The sequence below is a fragment of the Balaenoptera musculus genome, chromosome 3 (assembly GCF_009873245.2).
Source record: "Balaenoptera musculus isolate JJ_BM4_2016_0621 chromosome 3, mBalMus1.pri.v3, whole genome shotgun sequence".
NCBI classification, from domain to species: Eukaryota; Metazoa; Chordata; class Mammalia; order Artiodactyla; family Balaenopteridae; genus Balaenoptera; species Balaenoptera musculus.
In genome coordinates, this window is record NC_045787.1 from 106,852,986 (window position 1) to 106,872,802 (window position 19,817).

At 39.0% G+C, this 19,817-nt stretch overlaps 1 protein-coding gene and 1 pseudogene across 2 annotated transcripts in view; one reads left to right on the forward strand and one right to left on the reverse strand.

Annotated features, from left to right (window-relative positions):
• CHSY3 (chondroitin sulfate synthase 3) overlaps nt 1-19,817 on the forward strand; it is a 296,881-nt gene that overhangs the window by 144,025 nt on the left and 133,039 nt on the right. The gene's annotated exons all lie outside the window — the stretch shown is intronic.
• LOC118893445 lies at nt 773-19,631 on the reverse strand (annotated as a pseudogene).

Genomic DNA, 19,817 nt, shown 5'->3' on the forward strand with positions numbered 1-19,817 from the left:
TGTGTTGGGAGAGCACTCAGTTTTCCAAGCAGGGTGCCAGTGAGGCTCAGGCATTTTGACGAGATGATGTGTTCAGTGTCTGAGCTCATGCAGGGTGATGGCAGTGGTGCTTTCACCCCTTCCCTGCAGAGCTTTCATTTTGGCAACTGATCACCAACACCTAGGAATGACATATGATAAAAATGATGCTGGTAGAAAGATCTGGAAGGGTGATGAGAATTGATGTTGATTCTCTTTCCCTTTTGAGCTCTTAAATATTCCTGTTGCCTGGAATTTAGTGCTCATTAAAACTCTCCTTGGTAGAGTAGAGAGGGGAATGCCTGTAATGCCCTATCTAAGGATTGAGGTTTGTGTGACATGCCTTGAAAACCTCGTACTGTAATTTCTTTCCTCTGCACATCTAACTTCTCTGAGTTAGATGTAATTCATTGAGCCAGAAAGTATCTGATGGCATCAATTTGGCACTTAAACAAACTCTCTGACCCAGCTGGTTAAAGAAAGTTCTGGTTCATCAGAAATAAAAGTTTAAAAAATAAAAAAAAAATTTAAAAAGTGAGTAATTCATTTGACAGCTCAGTGTTCAGTTCGATTTAAAATATGCTGCCCTTTTGTTAAAATGATAGCATTTCATTTACTGTGATTCCCATCTTTAGTCTTTTTTTCCTTTTGCTTAAAGAGCTTTGGCTGAGTTGGGTAATAGCACTGTGTGAGAAAAAAGGAAATTTCAAAATTTTCCTTTGAGAGAAAGAAAAGGAATTCCAAAGGAACCAAAGACGACTCTTCCCTGACCTCAGTAGAAGTGCAAAGGATAAAGGGAAGCTTGACTTTCTTTTTGTTTTACAGCTTGTTTCCACTTTAATTAAAAAAGAAACTAAGTTGTTACACACCTATCACATTCTCCTAAAGGGAAACAGAGTGCTTAAAGTAGTAGAGCTTAGTGATTTCGATCATGAATAAGATCCTGGTTCATTCCCTTCCTAGCTCTGTGGTCCTGGGCAAGACTCTTAACCTGAGACTCAGTGTCCTCATATGTAAACTAAGAATAATAATTGTATCTGCATTATAGGATTGTTCAGAGGACCACATGAGTCAGTATACACAAAGCACATGGAACACTTTGCTTGTTGCATGGATGCACCATGTGTGTGTTTGTTAATGGTATTTCTTTAAAGGAATCCACCTGAAATTATGGGGAAGTTTAAGTTCTTAGACTATATAAAATGAAATTATTTCTGAAGCTGTTTGTGAAAATATTTTATATTTATGATATCACGTGTAGTAATTATTACTGAACAACTTCCAAATTATAACTAGGGAAGCATGGTATTAATAATTGTTTTTTGTTGATATCATTGTTTTCTGAAATTAGAATGTTTTTCTTTCCTTTGGATGACTCAGTACAAGAACTACAGAAAACATGATGTGTTGAGTTTGGAAGGAAAATATTATCAATAATCCTGTATTTGTCATTAATAGCATAGGTCAATAATATCATTACTATTGGTAGCATGTTATTTCATTTGCAGAGCTGATAAAAAAAATCACATTAACGTTTGCATTCGTTAAATGATAATGCCTTTTAAACGTAAATATAAAAAGACTAGTGGTAAAATCATCTATAATTCTTCGTCGACTGCCTTCTCTTTGTATCTGTCTTATTAACTGTTGATGAAAACACCCATATCAAGGTGTTTACCTCAACTCTCAAATGCAACATACTCCAAACTTAAGTCCTCATCGTTTATGCCTATCTCCCTCTTTATACCGCACCCCCTCTTGCCCTGCCTCCATCAGTACCTGTACACACAGTACCTCTGCTCAACTTCCTTGTCAGATGTGCCTTTGTTTTCCTAATCAACCAATACCAGAGATTAGGTTGATTCATAATTTAGTTTATTTGATTTATAATTTCTCTACATTAGTTCATTCAGCAGGCAACTAAATCTTGGTGAATGTCCCTTTAAAATAGCTCTTGTTTATATTCCTTCTATTTCACCACCATGGAAGGACTCTTGTTTATATCCCTTGTTTTCCATCACCTTTCATGACTTAAGACAGAGCCCTCAATTTCTGATTTTCTTCTTTCCATGTTAACACTATATTCCACAACCTGTATTTGCAGATCAAATTACATTTATTAACAAATCCAGGTGCAAGATGCTCATTGTTTTAAAAATGTTGCATTGGGTTAATTATCTTTTAGTTGTGGGTAGATGAAAAATGGACATGGAATGATAAAAATCATATCACTGTATCATAAAATAACATTAGAAGAAGTTAAGATTAATTGGCTAAAAGTAGTTGTCTGAGATTGAGGTAGATATTAATTTTCTATTTATAGCTAATGCATTAGTTTCCTGTGCAGTGCCTTAAAACAGCAGAAACTTGTTCTCTCAGTTTCTGGAGACCAGACTTCCCAAATCAAGGTGTCAGTATGGCTGTACTGCCTCTGGGGCTCTAGGAGAGAATCTGTTCTTTGTCTCTTCTAGTTTCTGGTTGTTGCCAGCTTCCTTGGCCTGAGGCCACATCTGTCTGCTTATCTTCATTTGGCCTTCTCCTCTGTATCTGTTCTTTCTGTGTCTCTTGAAAGGACACTTGTCTTTGGATTGAAGGCCTGTAAGGTTTCATTTTAAGTGTCAACCTGGCTAGGCTATGATGCTCAGTGTTTGGACAAATGCTAGTTTAGGTGTTTCTGTGCAAATATTTTGTAGATGTGATTAAAATTTATTTTTAAGTCAGTTGATTTAAGAAAATGATCCTTAATAATGTGTGGGCCCTCATGTAATTAGTTGAAGCCCTCAAGAGCAAAACTGGAGGTTTCCTGAAAAGAAGGAATTCTGCATTAAGACTAACATAAAAAACTTGCCTGCATTTCTAGTCTACTGGCCTGCACTATGATTTGAGACTCAAGACTGCATGACCTCTTAGTTAAATTTCTAGACCTACCGTATGGATTTTGGACTTGCTAGCCCCTACAAATTACATGAGCTAATTCTTTAAAATTAATCAGTCAATCTCTGTCTCTGTCTGTCTTTGTCTTCTCTCCTCTCTGTCTCCCTGTCTATCATCTGTCTATCTATCTATCTCCTATTGATTCTGTTTCACTGGAGAACTCTAATACAGGACTCAGCCAGATAATCCAGGTTGACCCTCATCTCCAAATGCTTAACTTAGTTCCTTTGCAAAGACCCTTTATACAAATAAGGTAACATTCACAAGTTTCAGGGACTTGATGTGAATATCTTTTGTGGGGGCGTTTTTCTTCCTACCACAGCTACTCTGTAAATTAGGAATTCCTGATTCTACCTGAGGGATACCACAGAATATTAACAAGTTTTTAAGAGATGAGACAATTCTTAAAACAGGTATCAACACAAAACAATTTTATTCACATCAGAGAATGAATATGTAGGCCAGGTGGAATTTATAACAGAGAAGAATGTCTTAAGATGGATTAATGGTTAATGAATTATACTTTAAAGTTCATGCATATAGCTATATTTGTTAATTAATCTAGAATCTGAGCCACATTTAAAAAAATGAAAATAATTTACAAGAAAATCCATCCTTCTACAAAGCAGAAACCCATTTCTAAATATTAGGCCTAGAGGTTAGCACGTTATATTTGTTTTACTAATTTGCATATTTGCCAGAGGTTATGAAGAGTTTTTTTCCAGTGAATAAGTTATTCAGTCTCTTATATATCAGACTGAAATAAATATGATCATATTTTTAAGGTATGTATTAATTCCCCTCTGCCTGTCCAATTTTTTTTTTTAAAAGCATGTTGAAAAAGTACAGATTTTTTCAGATGAGAGTCAGTGACCAAATAGAAAACAGATTTCCATTTAAAAAATAATTTTGGCATTCAGTGGATAATAAATAGCTTTTGGATTTTGTTGAAATGTGGCTTCTTTTAGTATTCTTTCTTTCTTATAATTCAAACTCTCTTCTTTTGAGATTCAACAATAAAACTTGGTCTTCTGTACAAAAATGGGCTACATCTGGTTTTTTGATTTTTAATTTTCTCACCTTTTGAAACACATAAATTTAAAGATTTTCTCACTATGTTCAAATAATCAGAGCAGTACTTTTGTGACTATATGTCCACTGGCCTGAATCTCATCAGGTATTTGATTTGGGGGTGGTACAGAGAGCAGCTGAAAATGAAGAAAAGAAAGGACTCTCAGCATAAAGGAAATAAGCTGTATGACGTTTAAAATAGCCTTTGGAGCTCAGCTTTCATCCACAAACTTGGACTTGTTTTCAGTAGCACAATTTCCACTGTACTAAAATATGCTTCTTCTGACTTATTATTGTTGGGACATCTCAGACCTACCATTTGTGTAGTACTTTGTATCTCCTCTCTTTCCTAAATTTCCATCTTCATTCCTCTTGAAAACCTGTCGTTGTTCTTGCTATTAAATATCTGATGAGAGTGTCCAATCTGTTTATAAAATTAGTATTTTCATTTCCTGGTTATTAGGGAAGTGAGTACTGACCAGGAGGGGTTTCTAACAGTACAGGTCCGTGAGGATGACTCTAGGAGAACTCCCTCTTACTAAGTTACCTCTTTTTCAAACTCCAGAGAAAGAGATGTAAGAGGCTTGGCAAATTAACACAGAGATATGCTAAGGAAGACTTAGAAAACAACGGACTTGGCATTTGGGGAGATAGTTTTTTCATTAGCCCATAAGCTGATAGATATTCTTATTTAATAGTATTACTAAGCAATCATCTTTAGGTAGCATATAGCCTGTCAGAAACGTGCCAGGTGTTTTATGCGTATTCTTTCCTGTCCCCTCAGCAGGTCTGTCAAGTAGGGATAAGGTCCATCTTACGTAGAGAAATTCAGGTCGACAGAGGGTAAGGAATTTGCACACAATTATACATGGCTGAGCCAGGACTGGGAGGTGAAGTCTGTTTATTGCCAATAATTCTCATTGGCCCATCGTTTTGTGTTTGGAATAAAGGAGGTGGTTTTGAAATGATCTTTACTTTGCTCCAAGCATGTTTCAGAAGGCAAACCTACTTGTGTGACACATGTGAAGAATTTAGAAAACAGTTCAATAATTTTACTTAATTTGGGAAACAGATGAAAGTCTTGTCTGCTGTTCATTGACTTCACATTTAACATAATGAATATATGATGTTTAAATCTACATATGCCTGAATCTTCATCTAGAATCAACTCTGAGAAAGTTCCCAAGGGCAAGGGCTGCTTCCAGAATTCTTCCAAATACTTCGCAGGGTCTAGAAGTTAAGTCCAAGGCAAAGTCATTTACCGTGAGAAAAGAGACAAAGCTGGATAGGTTACCAAATAAGCATGCTGCAATAGGAAAGGCAATTTCTTTTCCCTTCTGCTGATGCTGCCTTTGTGTTAAGTTTAAGGAAGTGTGCTTCTCTGGGTAGCTGCCTAGGGGGAATATCTTTATTTTGGACCATCAGAGATCCTCATATAGTTTTCTACTTCGCATACATCAGTTTGCAAAAGCAGTTTCTTGTTTCTTCTTTTCTTACTCTGTGCACAATAATTTCCTGCGTATGCTGTGAAACAGAACTTGTTTTCTGTAACTCATTCATCTGGAAGAAGTCCATTATTTTGCTGCTACCGAGTCAAACAGATGCAAGTGGCCTCAGAACAACTGGAATTTATTAAAAAATCTGTTGTCTTTTGTGATGTTGTTTGGGTTTGCCTTTAAAATATGAACTTAGTGTTCAGGGTTTTGAAAGAATAAATTCACTTTGGAGGAAGAACGCTGTTGCGTTCTTTCTTCTTTACAAACCAGTTCTAAATGTCAAAATAACAACTTTGACATTTAGAACTGGTTTGTAAAGTCCTCTCTTAACAATGTTTGAATATTTATTGAAGAATCGGTAGTAGCTCTTAGCCTGTATCTAATGCTAATAAAAACTAACAGACAAAAAAAAAAAAAAAACAGGCCATGTGGTTCAGTGACCCTTCATCTCTTCCCTTTCCATAGAAAATCCTGATTATGGGCAATTTGAAGGCACTTCATGTAAAATGGAGGTTGCTTGTTAGTGGTTGTGTGGAGTTCACTACGGTCCATCCATTATATGCCTCTTTCTTGTTTCTTGGGCAGCTTCTTGTCCTTGGATGCATCTGACAAACTGGCGGAGATCACAGACTACCAAAGACTGTCCCTGGGAATCTTACTGATTAACTTAATAGTAAGTCAAGAAAAGCTGGTTAAGTGTAAAGCTGGTCAGGAAAGCTGGTTAAGTGTAAGCTAATCACTACTGTTTCACTACAGTGTAAAAGGACCAGAGAAGGAAGTACTTCTAGTCTTACATTTAACCCAATTTGTTAATATAGTCCTCCTAAATTTATTGTCTAATATCATTGTTTAATCACATCTATTCATCAACTTTTCCATTTTGGTGAGAGTCCAACTTCCTAAACTGAAATGTCTGGTTCACACAGCGTACCCTCCCTTGTCATATTGGTTCAGGGCCCACAATTTTCCTAATTCTAAACAATTCCCTTATTCATTCTGCTTTATATTATATTAAGTTCTCCCCAATGTGCTTTTAGTTGAATTGCATTAACTCATTTGTCCCAAACGCATACTGGCTCCTTCCATGGAAAATAAACCCAAAATTGGACACACAATGTCCTGAGGGCTGCACCAAGACAAAAGTCACGAATCTTTGCTCTCATTTCTTCATACTTCCTCACATCAGCCTTTTCTACCACTGCTGTGAGAGATTTCTGCTAATCATTACTTCTATTTTAATATCCCTATAAATATTTCTTTTCTTTTATCATAATCTAGAAGATACATAGGCGATTATTGAGTTTCTACCAAAGTCTTCTATCCCTTTTGATTTCACATACAACCATGGCTGGGTGTTATTTTGGAACATTTGAGTATGATCTTTTTCTCCCCCCTTCACTCCCCCACACCCCTGCCAAGATGATAGAGTATGATGAGGACATAGAAGTTACTTGGTCAAACCTCCTTCCTTTTGAAAAATAAGAGAACTAAGGGGCATCAAAGTTAAGTGACTTGTCCAAATATCTACAACTAATTAGTAACAGAGATGAAATTTGAACTTAAGACCCCTTACTGTAAGTCCAGTATTATTTCTGTACTGTTCCACTCTCAAAACAAAATGGAACTTGGGTGTTTGGTACAGTGCAGTTTGACTACCCCAAAAGGAATGTGAGGGAAAAAACCAAAACGTAGGTTTCCTCAGAACGCCAAAAGTTTCAACACCAATCCTCAGGCAGGCAAAGCTTTATTTAGCTTACTTCTTTGCTTTTATAAGTTATATTTAACTGGCAGAAGCACTTTTGACTTTTTTCAGGTGATTTCATGATATAATCTAACTTTTCTATGAAGAAAATAAGGAATCATCTGCTCTGGGTGTCCTGGAAAAGACCTAAAGTGCAGGCAAGTCAGTAGGCTAGGCGCATCCTCATAGGTCTGATGCTTCTCAGCACCATTTGGGGTCCAGGGTCATCACAGGCTCCTGGTGGCCAATTCAGTGAGGGGCTGTTTTATCCTATGCTGGATGACTGCCAGCCAGACCAGGGTGCTAGATTCCTTTTTAGTGATCTGCTAATATAAGAAACGTGTTTCATATAATAGTGCTTCAGAATTTTGTGAATTAACACTTGTTTCTCATCTTGCTTGCATTTCATTTTATTGTTTTAAAATATATGTTGTACAACATGTGTTGTAGTGACTTTGGATGGGACATGGTTCTTTACTAAAGCTGTCCCATGATAGTTTCGCAAAACTCACAAGCAGGACTTTCAAATAGCAGTGAAATATCCCCCCTTCCTAAAGCCTTCTCTAATTCCACTGGCCGAATAGTTCTCTTCCTCTTCAGCATTATAATCATTGAATATTTGTAAATTTTTGTATGAATTTAACACTTTCTACATTTTTTATTAGTTATGTTTCTATAGTTCTGTTTTATAATAGGTTTTGGAGCACAGAGACCATTTATAAAATTGGCATATCCTTTACAAACTTAGTAGAATGGTTTGCATGCAGTGGGTACTCAAATATTTTCTGACTGAATGACTCTTTGAGATAATAAAATTTCGTTCCCTCTCCCAGCTTTCTCAATTAGCTATGTAATAAAAACGAGAGTGTTTATATAAAAGAGAATTTTTAGTGGTAGAAATGTGCATTTAGAAGATTTGAAGCTGTTTCTAGTATATAAGTAGGAGGGAGATCAGAAGGAAACCAGTCTTGAGTAACTAGATGAAGTAATTGTTATTCTTAGGTGGAAATTTGGAATTAATTATGTTCCCCCTCAGTCCTTATCTTACATGCAAAAAACTGTGGCAGTCTAAGCATGACCAAAGGTATTATTTCAAAGTGTCATTTAGCTATATGATTATGTTCTGGTGGAACAAACTACAAATTCAATAGAGTATGTGCCAGCCTGATGTCTCAAACTCCTTCTTGAGATTTTCCTCACATTCATTGTCATTTTGAAATGGAAACATGTCATGGTATGTGGTGAGGCAGAAGACACTGATGGGTGCCTGTACAGAAAGAACCCTACAAAGGGGCTTTTACTTTGGGAGTTACCATAGCTGGGCCGTATTATACCAGTTAAAGTCAACGTTAAGTCAGTACGTTGATGGGGAATCTTCTTGGATCAAAATAAATTCACTGAGACTGATGCCAAAATGCAGCTTATTAATTAAATATAATAAGTACAATGTTAAGTCCAACATATTTACATCAATGATCACTACATTCTTTGCCTGTAAGCAATTGTCTGGGATGCTAAATTGTAACAAGAATGTTGCTTGTTGAAACAGAGAATAAAAAGAACACTTAATAAAGGGGCATTGATGTTGAAGTGACTAGTTCATTCTGTATCCAAATAGAAAGCTACTAGATATTTTTTTTAAACATCTTTATTGAAGTATAATTGCTTCACAATGGTGTGTTAGTTTCTCTGCTTTATAACAAAGTGAATCAGCTACACATATACATACTTTCCCATATCTCCTCCCTCCTGCATCTCCCTCCCTCCCACCCTCCCCATCCCACCCCCCCAGGCGGTCACAAAGCACCGAGCTGATCTCCCTGTGCTATGCGGCTGCTTCCCACTAGCCATCTATTTTACATTTGGTAGTGTATATATGTCCATGACACGCTGTCACAGTGTCACATCTCACGCCTCCCCCTCCCCATATCCTCAAGTCCATTCTTTAGTAGGTCTGTGTCTTTATTCCCATCTTGCCACTAGGTTCTTCATGACCTTTTTTTCCCCTTAGATTCCATATACATGTGTTAGCATACTGTATTTGTTTTTCTCTTTCTGACTTACTTCACTCTGTATGACAGACTCTAACTCCATCCACCTCTTACAAATACCTCCATTTCATTTCTTTTATGGCTGAGTAATATTCCATTGTATATATGTGCCACATCTTCTTTATCCATTCATCCGATGATGGACACTTAGGTTGCTTCCATGTCCTGGCTATTGTAAATAGAGCTGCAATGAAACATTTGGTACATTACTCTTTTGAATTAATGGTTTTTCTCAGGGTATATGCCCAGTAGTGGGATTGCTGGGTCGTATGGTAGTTCTATTTGTAGTTTTTTAAGGAACCTCCATACTGTTCTCCATAGTGGCTGTATCAATTTAAATTCCCACCAACAGTGCAAGGAGTGTTCCCTTTTCTCCACACCCTCTCCAGCATTTATTGTTTCTAGATTTTTTGATGATGGCCATTCTGACCGGTGGTGAGATGAATACTCATTGTAGTTTTGATTTGCATTTCTCTAATGATTAATGATGTTGAGCATTCTTTCATGTGTCTGTTGGCCATCTGTATATCTTCTTTGGAGAAATGTCTATTTAGGTCTTCTGCCCATTTTTGGATTGGGTTGTTTGTTTTTTTGTTATTGAGCTGCATGAGCTGCTTGTAAATCTTGGAGATTAATCCTTTGTCATTTGCTTCATTTGCAATATTTTCTCCCATTCTGAGGTTGTCTTTTGGTCTTGTTTATGGTTTCCTTTGCTGTGCAAAAGCTTTTAAGTTTCATTAGGTCCCATTTGTTTATTCGTGTGTTTTTATTTCCATTTCTCTAGGAGCTGGGTCAAAAAGATCTTGCTGTGATGTATGTCATAGAGTGTTCTGCCTATGTTTTCCTCTAAGAGTTTGATAGTGTCTGGCTTAACATTTAAGCCTTTAATCCATTTTGAGTTTATTTTTGTATATGGTGTCAGGGAGTGTTCTAGTTTCATACTTTTACATGTACCTGTCCAATTTTCCCAGCACCACTTATTGAAGAGACTGTCTTTTCTCCACTGTATATGCCTTGCCTCCTTTATCAAAGATAAGGTGACCATATGTGCGTGGGTTTATCTCTGGGCTTTCTGTCCTGTTCCATTGATCTATATTTCTGTTTTTGTGTCAGTACCAAACTGTCTTGATTACTGTAGCTTTGTAGTATAGTCTGAAGTCAGGGAGCCTGATTCCTCCAGCTCCATTTTCGTTCTCAAGATTGCTTTGCCTATTCGGGGTCTTTTGTGTCTCCATATAAATTGTGAAATTTTTTGTTCTAGTTCTGTGAAAAATGCCATTGGTAGTTTGATAGGGATTGCATTGAATCCGTAGATTGCTTTGGGTAGTAGAGTCATTTTCACAATGTTGATTCTTCCAATCCAAGAACATGGTATATCTCTCCATCTATTTGTATCATCTTTAATTTCTTTCATCAGTTTCCTATAATTTTCTGCACACAGGTCTTTTGTCTCCTTAGGTAGGTTTATTCCGAGATATTTTATTCTTTTTGTTGCAGTGGTAAACGGGAGTGTTTTCTTAATTCACTTTCAGATTTTTCATCATTAGTATAATAGGAATGCAAGAGATTTCTGTGCATTAATTTTGTATCCTGCTACTTTACCAAATTCATTGATTAGCTCTAGTAGTTTTCTAGTGGCAGTTTTAGGATTCTCTATGTATAGTATCATGTCATCTGCAAACAGTGACAGCTTTACTTCTTCTTTTCCGATTTGCATTCCTTTATTTCTTTTTCTTCTCTGATTGCTGTGGCTAACACTTCCAAAACTATGTTGAATAATAGTGGTGAGAGTGGGCAACCTTGTCTTGTTCCTGATCTTAGTGGAAATGGTTTCAGTTTTTCACCATTGAGGACAATGTTGGCTGTGGGGTTTGTCATATATGGCCTTTATTATGTTGAGGAAAGTTCCCTCTATGCCTACTTTCTACAGGGCTTTTTATCATAAATGGGTGTTGAATTTTGTCGAAAAGCTTTCTTCTGCATCTATTGAGATGATCATATGGTTTTTCTCCTTCAATTTGTTAATATGATGTATCACGTTGATTGATTTGCGTATATTGAAGAATCCTTGCATTCCTGAATAAACCCCACTTGATCATGGTGTATGAATCCTTTAATGTGCTGTTGGATCTGTTTGCTAGTATTTTGTTGAGGGATTTTTGCATCTATGTTCATCAGTGATATTGGCCTGTAGTTTTCTTTCTTTGTGACCTCTTTGTCTGGTTTTGGTATCAGGGTGATGGTGGCCTCGTAGAATGAGTTTGGGAGTGTTCCTCCCTCTGCAATATTTTGGAAGAGTTTGAGAAGGATAGGTGTTAGCTCTTCTCTAAATGTTTGATAGAATTCGCCAGTGAAGCCATCTGGTCCTGGGCTTTTGTTGTTGGAAGATTTTAATCACAGTTTCAATTTCAGTGCTTGTGATTGGTCTCTTCATATTTCTATTTCTTCCTGGTTCAGTCTCGGTAGGGTTGTGCATTTCTAAGAATCTGTCCATTTCTTCCAAGTTGTCCATTTTATTGGCATAGAGTTGCTTGTAGTAATCTCTCATGATCTTTTGTATTTCTGCAGTGTCAGTGGTTACTTCTCCTTTTTCATTTCTAATTCTATTGATTTGAGTCTTCTCCCCTTTTTCCTCTTGATGATCTGGCTAATGGTTTGGTCAATTTTGTTTATCTTCTCGAAGAACCAGCTTTAGTTTCATTGATTTTTGGCTATTGTTTCCTTCATTTCTTTTTCATTTATTTCTGATCTGATCTTTATGATTTTCTTTCCTTCTGCTAGCTTTGGGGTTTTTTTGCTCTTCTTTCTCTGATTGCTTTAGGTGGCAAGGTTAGGTTGTTTATTCGAGATGTTTCCTGTTTTCTTGATGTAGGCTTGTATTGCTATAGACTTCCCTCTTAGAACTGCTTTTTGCTGCATCCCATAGGTTTTGGGTCGTCGTGTCTCCATTGTCATTTGTTTCTTAGGTATTTTTTGATTTCCCCTTTGATTTCTTCAATGATCACTTCGTTATTAAGTAGTGTAAATCGTGTAGCCTCCATGTGTTCGTATTTTTTACAGATCTTTTCCTGTATTGATATCTAGTCTCATAGCGTTGTAGTCGGAAAAGATACTTGATACATTTCAATTTTCTTAAATTTACCAAGGCTTGATTTGTGACCCAATATATGATCTATCCTGGAGAATGTTCCATGAGCACTTGAGAAAAATGTGTATTCTGTTGTTTTTGGGTGGAATGTCCTATAAATATCAATTAGAGTCCATCTTGTTTAATATATCATTTAAAAGCTTGTGTTTCCTTATTTATTTTCATTTTGGATGATCTGTCCATTGGTGAAAGTGGGGTGTTAGAGGTCCCCTACTATGATTGTGTTACTGTCGATTTCCCCTTTTATGGCTGTTAGTATTTGCCTTATGTACTGAGGTGCTCCTATGTTGGGTGCATAAATATTTACAATTGTTATATCTTCTTCTTGGATCGATCCCTTGATCATTATATAGTGTCCTTCTTTGTCTCTTGTAATAGTCTTTATTTTAAAGTCTATTTTGTCTGATATGAGAATTGCTACTACCCAGCTTTCTTTTGATTTCCATTTGCATGGAATATCTTTTTCCATCCCTCACTTTCAGTCTGTATGTGTCTCTAGGTCTGAAGTGGGTCTCTTGTAGACAGCATATATATGGGGTCTTGCTTTTGTATCCATTCAGCCAGTCTGTGTCTTTTGGGTGGGAGCATTTAGATCCATTTACATTTAAGGTAATTATCGATATGTATGTTCCTATTCCCATTTTCTTAAATAGTTTATGTTTGTTATTGTAGGTGTTTTCCTTCTCTTGTGTTTTCTTGCCTAGAGAAGTTCCTTTAGCATTTGTTGTAAAGCTGGTTTGGTGGTGCTGAACTCTCTCAGCTTTTGCTTGTCTGTAAAGGTTTTAATTTCTCCATCAAATCTGAATGAGATCCTTGCTGGTAGGAGTAATCTTGGTTGTAGGTTTTTCCTCCTTCATGAACTTTAAGTATATCCTGCCACTCCCTTCTGGCTTGCAGAGTTTTCTGCTGAAAGATCAGCTGTTAACCTTATGGGGATTCCCTTGTGTGTTATTTGTTGTTTTTCCCTTGCTGCTTTTAATAAATGTTTTCTTTATATTTTAAATTTTTTGATAGTTTGATTACATATGTGTCCTTGGTGTGTTTCTTCTCTTGGATTTATCTTGTATGGGACTCTCTGTGCTTCCAGGACTTGATTAACTATTTCCTTTCCCATATTAGAGAAGTTTTCAACTATAATCTCTTCAAATTTTCTCTGTCCCTTTCTTTTCTATTCTTCTTCTGGGACCCCTATAATTCAAATGTTGGTGTGTTTAATGTTGTCCCAGAGGTCTCTGAGACTGTCCTCAGTTCTTTTCATTCTTTTTTCTTTATTCTGCTTTGCAGTAGTTATTTGCACATTTTATCTTCCAGGTCACTTATCCGTTCTTTGCCTCAGTTATTCTGCTATTGATCCCGTCTAGAGTATTTTTAATTTCATTTATTGTGTTTTTCATCGTTGCTTGGTTCCTCTTTAGTTCTTCTACATCCTTGTTAAATGTTTCTTGTATTTTCTCCTTTCTATTTCCAAGATTTTGGATCGTCTTTACTATCATTATTCTGAATTTCTTTTTCAGGTAGATTGCCTATTTCCTCTTCATTTGTTAGGTCTGTGTTGTTTTGACCCTGCTCCTTCACCTGCTGTGTGTTTCTTTGTCTTCTCATTTTGCTTATCTTACTGTGTTTGGGGTCTCCTTTTCACAGGCTGCAAGTTCGTAGTTCTCGTTGTTTTTGGTGTCTGTCCCCAGTGGCTAAGGTTGGTTCAGCGGGTTGTGTAGGCTTCCTGATGGAGGGGACTAGTGCCTGTGTTCTGTTGGATGAGGTTTGATCTTGTCTTTCTGGTGGGCATGTCCACGTCTGGTGGTGTGTTTTGGGGTGTCTGTGGCCTTATTATGATTTAGGCAGCCTCTCTGCTAATGGATGGGGCTATGTTCCTGTCTTGCTAGTTGTTTGGCATAGGGTGTCCAGCACTGTAGCTTGCTGATCGTTGAGTGAAGCTGGGTCTGATGTTGAGATGGAGATCTCTGAGAGATTTTCACCGTTTGGTATTACGTGGAGCTGGGAGGTCTCTTGTGACCAGTGTCCTGAAGTTGGCTCTCCCACCTCAGAGGCACAGCCCTGATGCCTGGCTGGAGCACCAAGAGCCTTTCATCCACCCAGCTCAGAGTATAAGGGAGAAGAAAAGAAAGAAAGAAAGAAAGAGATAAAATAAAATAAAATAAAGCTATTATAATAAAAAATAAGAAAAAAATTATTAAGAGTAAATGTTTTTAGAAAAAAATTTTTTTAATTTTTAAAGATAGATTTATTAATTTTTTATAATAAAAAAGAAGAAAAAAATTATTAAGAAAAAATTTATAAGAAAAAAATTTTTAATTTTTTTAAAAATAAAAATATGAAAAAACTTATTAAAAATTTTTTTTAATTTCTAAAAATGGAAAATAAGGAAAAAATTATTAAGAAAATATTATTAGAAAAAAAAAATTTTTTTTAAGTAAAAAAAAAAAAAAAAAACGGACAGACCTAACCCTAGGACTAATGGTGAAAGCAAAACTATACAGACAAAATCTCACCCAGAAGCATACACATATCCACTTAGAAAAAAGGAAAAGGGGAAAAATTAATATATCCTGCTCCCAAAGTCCACTCTTGAATTTGGGATGATTCATTGTCTATTCGGGTATTCAACAGATGCAGGCACATCAAGTTTTGTAGAGCTTTTAATCCGCTGCTTCTGAGGCTGCTGGGAGAGATTTCCCTTTCTCTTCTTTGTTTGTACAGCTCCCGGGGTTCAGCTTTGGATTTGGACCCGCCTCTGCAAGTAGAGGCGCCTGAGGGCGTCCGTTCCCCGCCCAGACAGAAAGGGGTTAAAGGAGCAGCTGCTTGGGGGCTCTGGCTCACTCAGGCCGGGGGGGAGGGAGGGGTACGGAGGAGGCGGGGCGAGCCTGCGGCAGCAGAGGCCAGCGTGACGTTGCAGCAGCCTGAGGCGTGCCATGCGTTCTCCCGGGAAGTTGTCCCCGGACCACGGGAGCCCGGCATTGGCGAGCTGCACCGGCTCCCGGAGGGGCGGTGTGGAGAGTGACCTGCGCTCGCACACAGGCTTCTTGGTGGCGGCAGCAGCAGCCTAGCGTCTCCTGCCCGTCTCTGGGGTCCGCGCTGATAACCGCGGCTCGCGCCTATCTCTGGGTTCCGCGCTGTTAGCCGCGGCTCGCGCCCGTCCTGGAGTTCGTTTAGTGCGCGCTCTGAATCCCCTCTCCTTGCCGCCGTGAAACAAAGAGGCAAGAAAAAGTCTCTTGCCTCTTCGGCTCTCCAACTTTTTCTCGGGCTCCCTCCCGGCTAGCTGGCGCACTAGCCCCCTCAGGCTGTGTCACGCCGCAAGCCCCAGTTCTCCCCGCGATCCGACCAAGCCGAGCCTCGGCTCCCAGCCCCCGCCCGCCCCAGCGGGTGAGCAGACAAGCCTCTCAGGCTGGTGAGTGCTGCTTGGAGCCGAGCCTCTGTGCGGGAATCTCTCCGTTTTTCCCTCTGCGCCCTGTTGCTATGGGATCCGCGCTGATAGCCGCGGCTCGCGCCCGTCTCTGGAGTTCGTTAAGGCGGCCTCTGAATCCCCTCTCCTTGTGCACCGCGAACAAAGAGGCAAGAAAACGTCTCTTGCCTCTTCAGCAGCTGCAGGCTTTTCCCGGATCCCTCCAGCTAGCCACCGAAGCCCGAGCCTCAGCTCCAGCCCCGCCCGCCCCGGCGGCTGAGCAGACAAGCCTCTCGGGCTGGTGAGTACTACTCAGCACCGATCCTCCTGCGGGAATCTCTCCACTTTGCCCCTCCGCACCCCTGTGGCCCTGTTGGCGCTCTCCTCCGTGGCTCCGAAGCTTCCCCCCTCTGCCACCTGCAGTCTCTGCCCACAAAGGGGCTTCCTAGTGTGTGGAAACTTTCCTCCTTCACCTCCCTCTTCACTGGCGCAGGTCCCATCCCTATTCTTTTGTCTCTGTTATTTCTTTTTTCTTTCTTTTGCCCTACCCTAGTATGTGGGGATTTTCTTGCCTTTTGGGAGGTCTGACTCTCTGCCACGTTCAGTAGGTGTTCTGTAGGAGCAGTTCCACGTGTAGATGTGTTTCTACTGTATCTGTGGGAAGGAAGGTGATCTCCGTGTCGTTACTCTTCCGCCATCTTGCCCCTCCTCCCTCTCTAGGTATTTTTATGGAGAGCATGAAATATGAAGTTGGTAAGTTGTGTGACTCAAGTATTTGATACCATCAGAATCAGACTATGAAACTCTCCTGGATCCATCTATGTTTTTAAGGCTATACCTGCCAATTAGACAGATCTTATAGGGTATGAAGGACATTCATTTTCTTCTGGATTTTTTTTCATAGCTTCTCATGCCAAGTTTTGTTCTTGCGGCTTTACCTTTTCTCTCCTCCTAGCTAAATTGACCATCCTCATGTTCTTGCCATCTTTTCCCTAAGCAGTTTATTAGGTCCCACTTTCTTTGATATGAGAAATTTAAATGCCAGATTGTGATTGAGATATATCACACTACTATATATAAATAGATAACTAATAAGGACCTACTGTATAGCACAGGGAACTCTGCTCAATACTCTGTAATGACCTATATGGGAAAAGAATCTAAAAAAGAGTGTATGTATATGTATAACTGATTCAGTTAGCTGTGCACCTGAAACTAACACACATTAAATCAGCGCTACTCCAAAAATAAAAAACAAAATGCCATCCATCCTGAGGTTGAGCCATGTGGCTAGATGGGAAAGGTATTCCAGGCCCAGGAAATTCAGAGCAAAGGTCCTGGCTTGTGCCTGGATTATTCTGAGAATAGAAAAAGGGTATGGCTAGTAGGCACTGAGCAAGAAGGAGAAATATAGGAGATGATGTGTTAAAATACCACAGTGGGGCAATGCATGAAGCTGGGAATCCATTAATCCTTGGAGGAGACGATGATGCTTGGATGAGTGGCAACAGTACTGGTGGTAAGAAGTCGTAAATGGTGGATATGTCTTGAAGAGAGTCAACAGGATTTGCTGATGGATTGGACTGTGGTGTGTGGGAGAAAGGCAGGAGTCAAAGATGACTCCAGATATTTTGACCTGACCAACGGAAAGATAGGGTTGCCACTGAGATGAGAAGGACAATGTGGAAAGCAATTTTTTCTCCCATCTTGTTCCTCCATGCAATACGGAGTAAGTGCCGCCTGGATGTATTCCCAGATATGTTTTCAAAAAAGGAGTAAGTGAATCAGAGAGTGACAACAGTTGAGGACGTATTTTATTATAACGATTATAGTAATGGACCATGGATTTTAAGTTAAGTAGGAGGGAAGTGAGGGCATAAGTAAAATGCTAATGGGATCAATCAATTGTTAGCCCTGGAGGTGTTGAATAATTGTGGTGGTACTAAAAGAGTGAGTTGGAATGATAGAATGATGGTCATAGAATGGGATAATGGAAAACGAAATTATGGATGGGTTTGCATTTATTTGTAATAATATAGAGCATATGGCTGGAAGTGAAGGGTTAAGATAAAGTAGTGATAAGATCATTATATATTAGAGGTGAAGAGGTAAGGATTTGAGAGGCCAGAGTATTGGGAAGCTGGTTTTGGTGATGTTGATATTACAAAGAATTATGACAGCATTGAAGAGTTTGCAGGAAACCAGGAGCTAAAATTTTCACGCATTGAGCCAGTGGTCCAGATTTGCCGTAGCTGACCGTGACAAGGAGGGATAGCAGATATAATTTGATGACAGGACATGCAAAACTGGGTATTTCTGTAGGGAAAGATGGGGGATATGTATAGTGGTAGTTAAGGCACCACCAAACATTTATACTTGGTGGTACTAAGCTTAAGAGAAAACAGTCACTCCTCAAGAAGGTTCCAGGAAATGGTGCCCTCGTGGGGGAATGTTAGAGCAAGAAGACGAAAGGAATGGAATGTTTAGGGTAGTTGAGATATGAATTATGAATGTTGGCATATCTGCTTTTTTGACTAGAGTTTGTGATCTCAGAGATGTAACTGTATTTTATTCATCGCTGGGTTCCAAGAGCCTATCACAGTAAAGCATGGTTGAATGATTTATGTTGTACAGGTTCCCCCAAAGTAATTTAGCACTCTTTAGAGAATAAATCTCAGCCATAGTTTAGGTTTGTGAAAGTTTAATGTTTGTCAGTCTATAAATAACTCTCCCAGTGAATAACTGGGTTCTCAGCTCATAAATGTCCAGGCATTTATTGTGTGTAGTAGCTATTTAATATTTAAGTTGCCAGCACCTCTTCTCACCCCTCTTCAATAGGGCCTGTTTTCATGTTGAATTTAATTTCACTTGTAATTCTTTTTTTTTTTTAACACTAAAGAGGCTTTTAATTATGTAGTATTATCCATAAGTACAAAGACTTTCCCAATCACGTCACTTAGAGATCATTTTATCCACTGCTGTGTTTGGCTGCCAGTCTCTTGTCTCTCTCCTCAGCAATGGTAAGGTGAATACCCTTTCCACGAGGAAGAGAGATCCATGGTTTGTTGCCTTTGCCAATAACGAAAATGTTGGAGAGCCGGGTGGCAAAGCTATTGCTGTTGGCATCTTTCACATGAACTACATCAAAAGAACCAGGATGTCTCTCCCGGTTAGTGATCACACCAGTTCTTCCCAGGTTAGCACCTCCAGTCACCATGCACAGGTTACCAGCGTCAAATTTGATGAAATCAGTAATCTTGCCAGTCTCCAAATCAATCTGAATGGTGTCATTCACCTTGATGAGGGGATCAGGGTAGCGGATGGTGCGAGCATCATGGGTCACCAGATGAGGGATTCCTTTTGTCCCCACAAAGATCTTTCTCACTTTGCATAACTTATACTTGGCCTCCTCAGGTGTAATACGATGAACAGCAAAGTGACCCTTGATGTCATAGATCAGACGAAAATTCTCTCCAGTCTTGTCAATGCTGGTGACATCCATAAAACCAGCAGGGTAGGTTATATCAGTGCGGATCTTGCCATCAATCTTAATGAAACGCTGCATGCAGATCTTCTTCATCTCCTGTTAGGGCATATTTAAGTCTGTTCCTTAGGAAAATAATTAGGGGGAGGCATTCCCTCAGCTTGTGGGGACTGGTAGATGGACGAGGAGCAAACACACCAGTCAGTTTATCCAGCATCCAATGCTTTGGAGCTGCTACGCGCTTCAGGTGCTTCTTGGGACCACGGGCGATGGCTGCGCGAGGCACGGAAAGAGCTGTAATTCTTTATTGGTTCTCCAGCCAACAACTAATTGTCATTATCGTACACAGAGCACCACGAATTCCTGTTAATTAGCCCTATAATCGCAAGTGAAAGAATTGAATACACTTGAATTTCCCATGAAAATTAAAAAATAAGATGGAAATCCACTAATTGCCTATTTCACTTTCAGAAG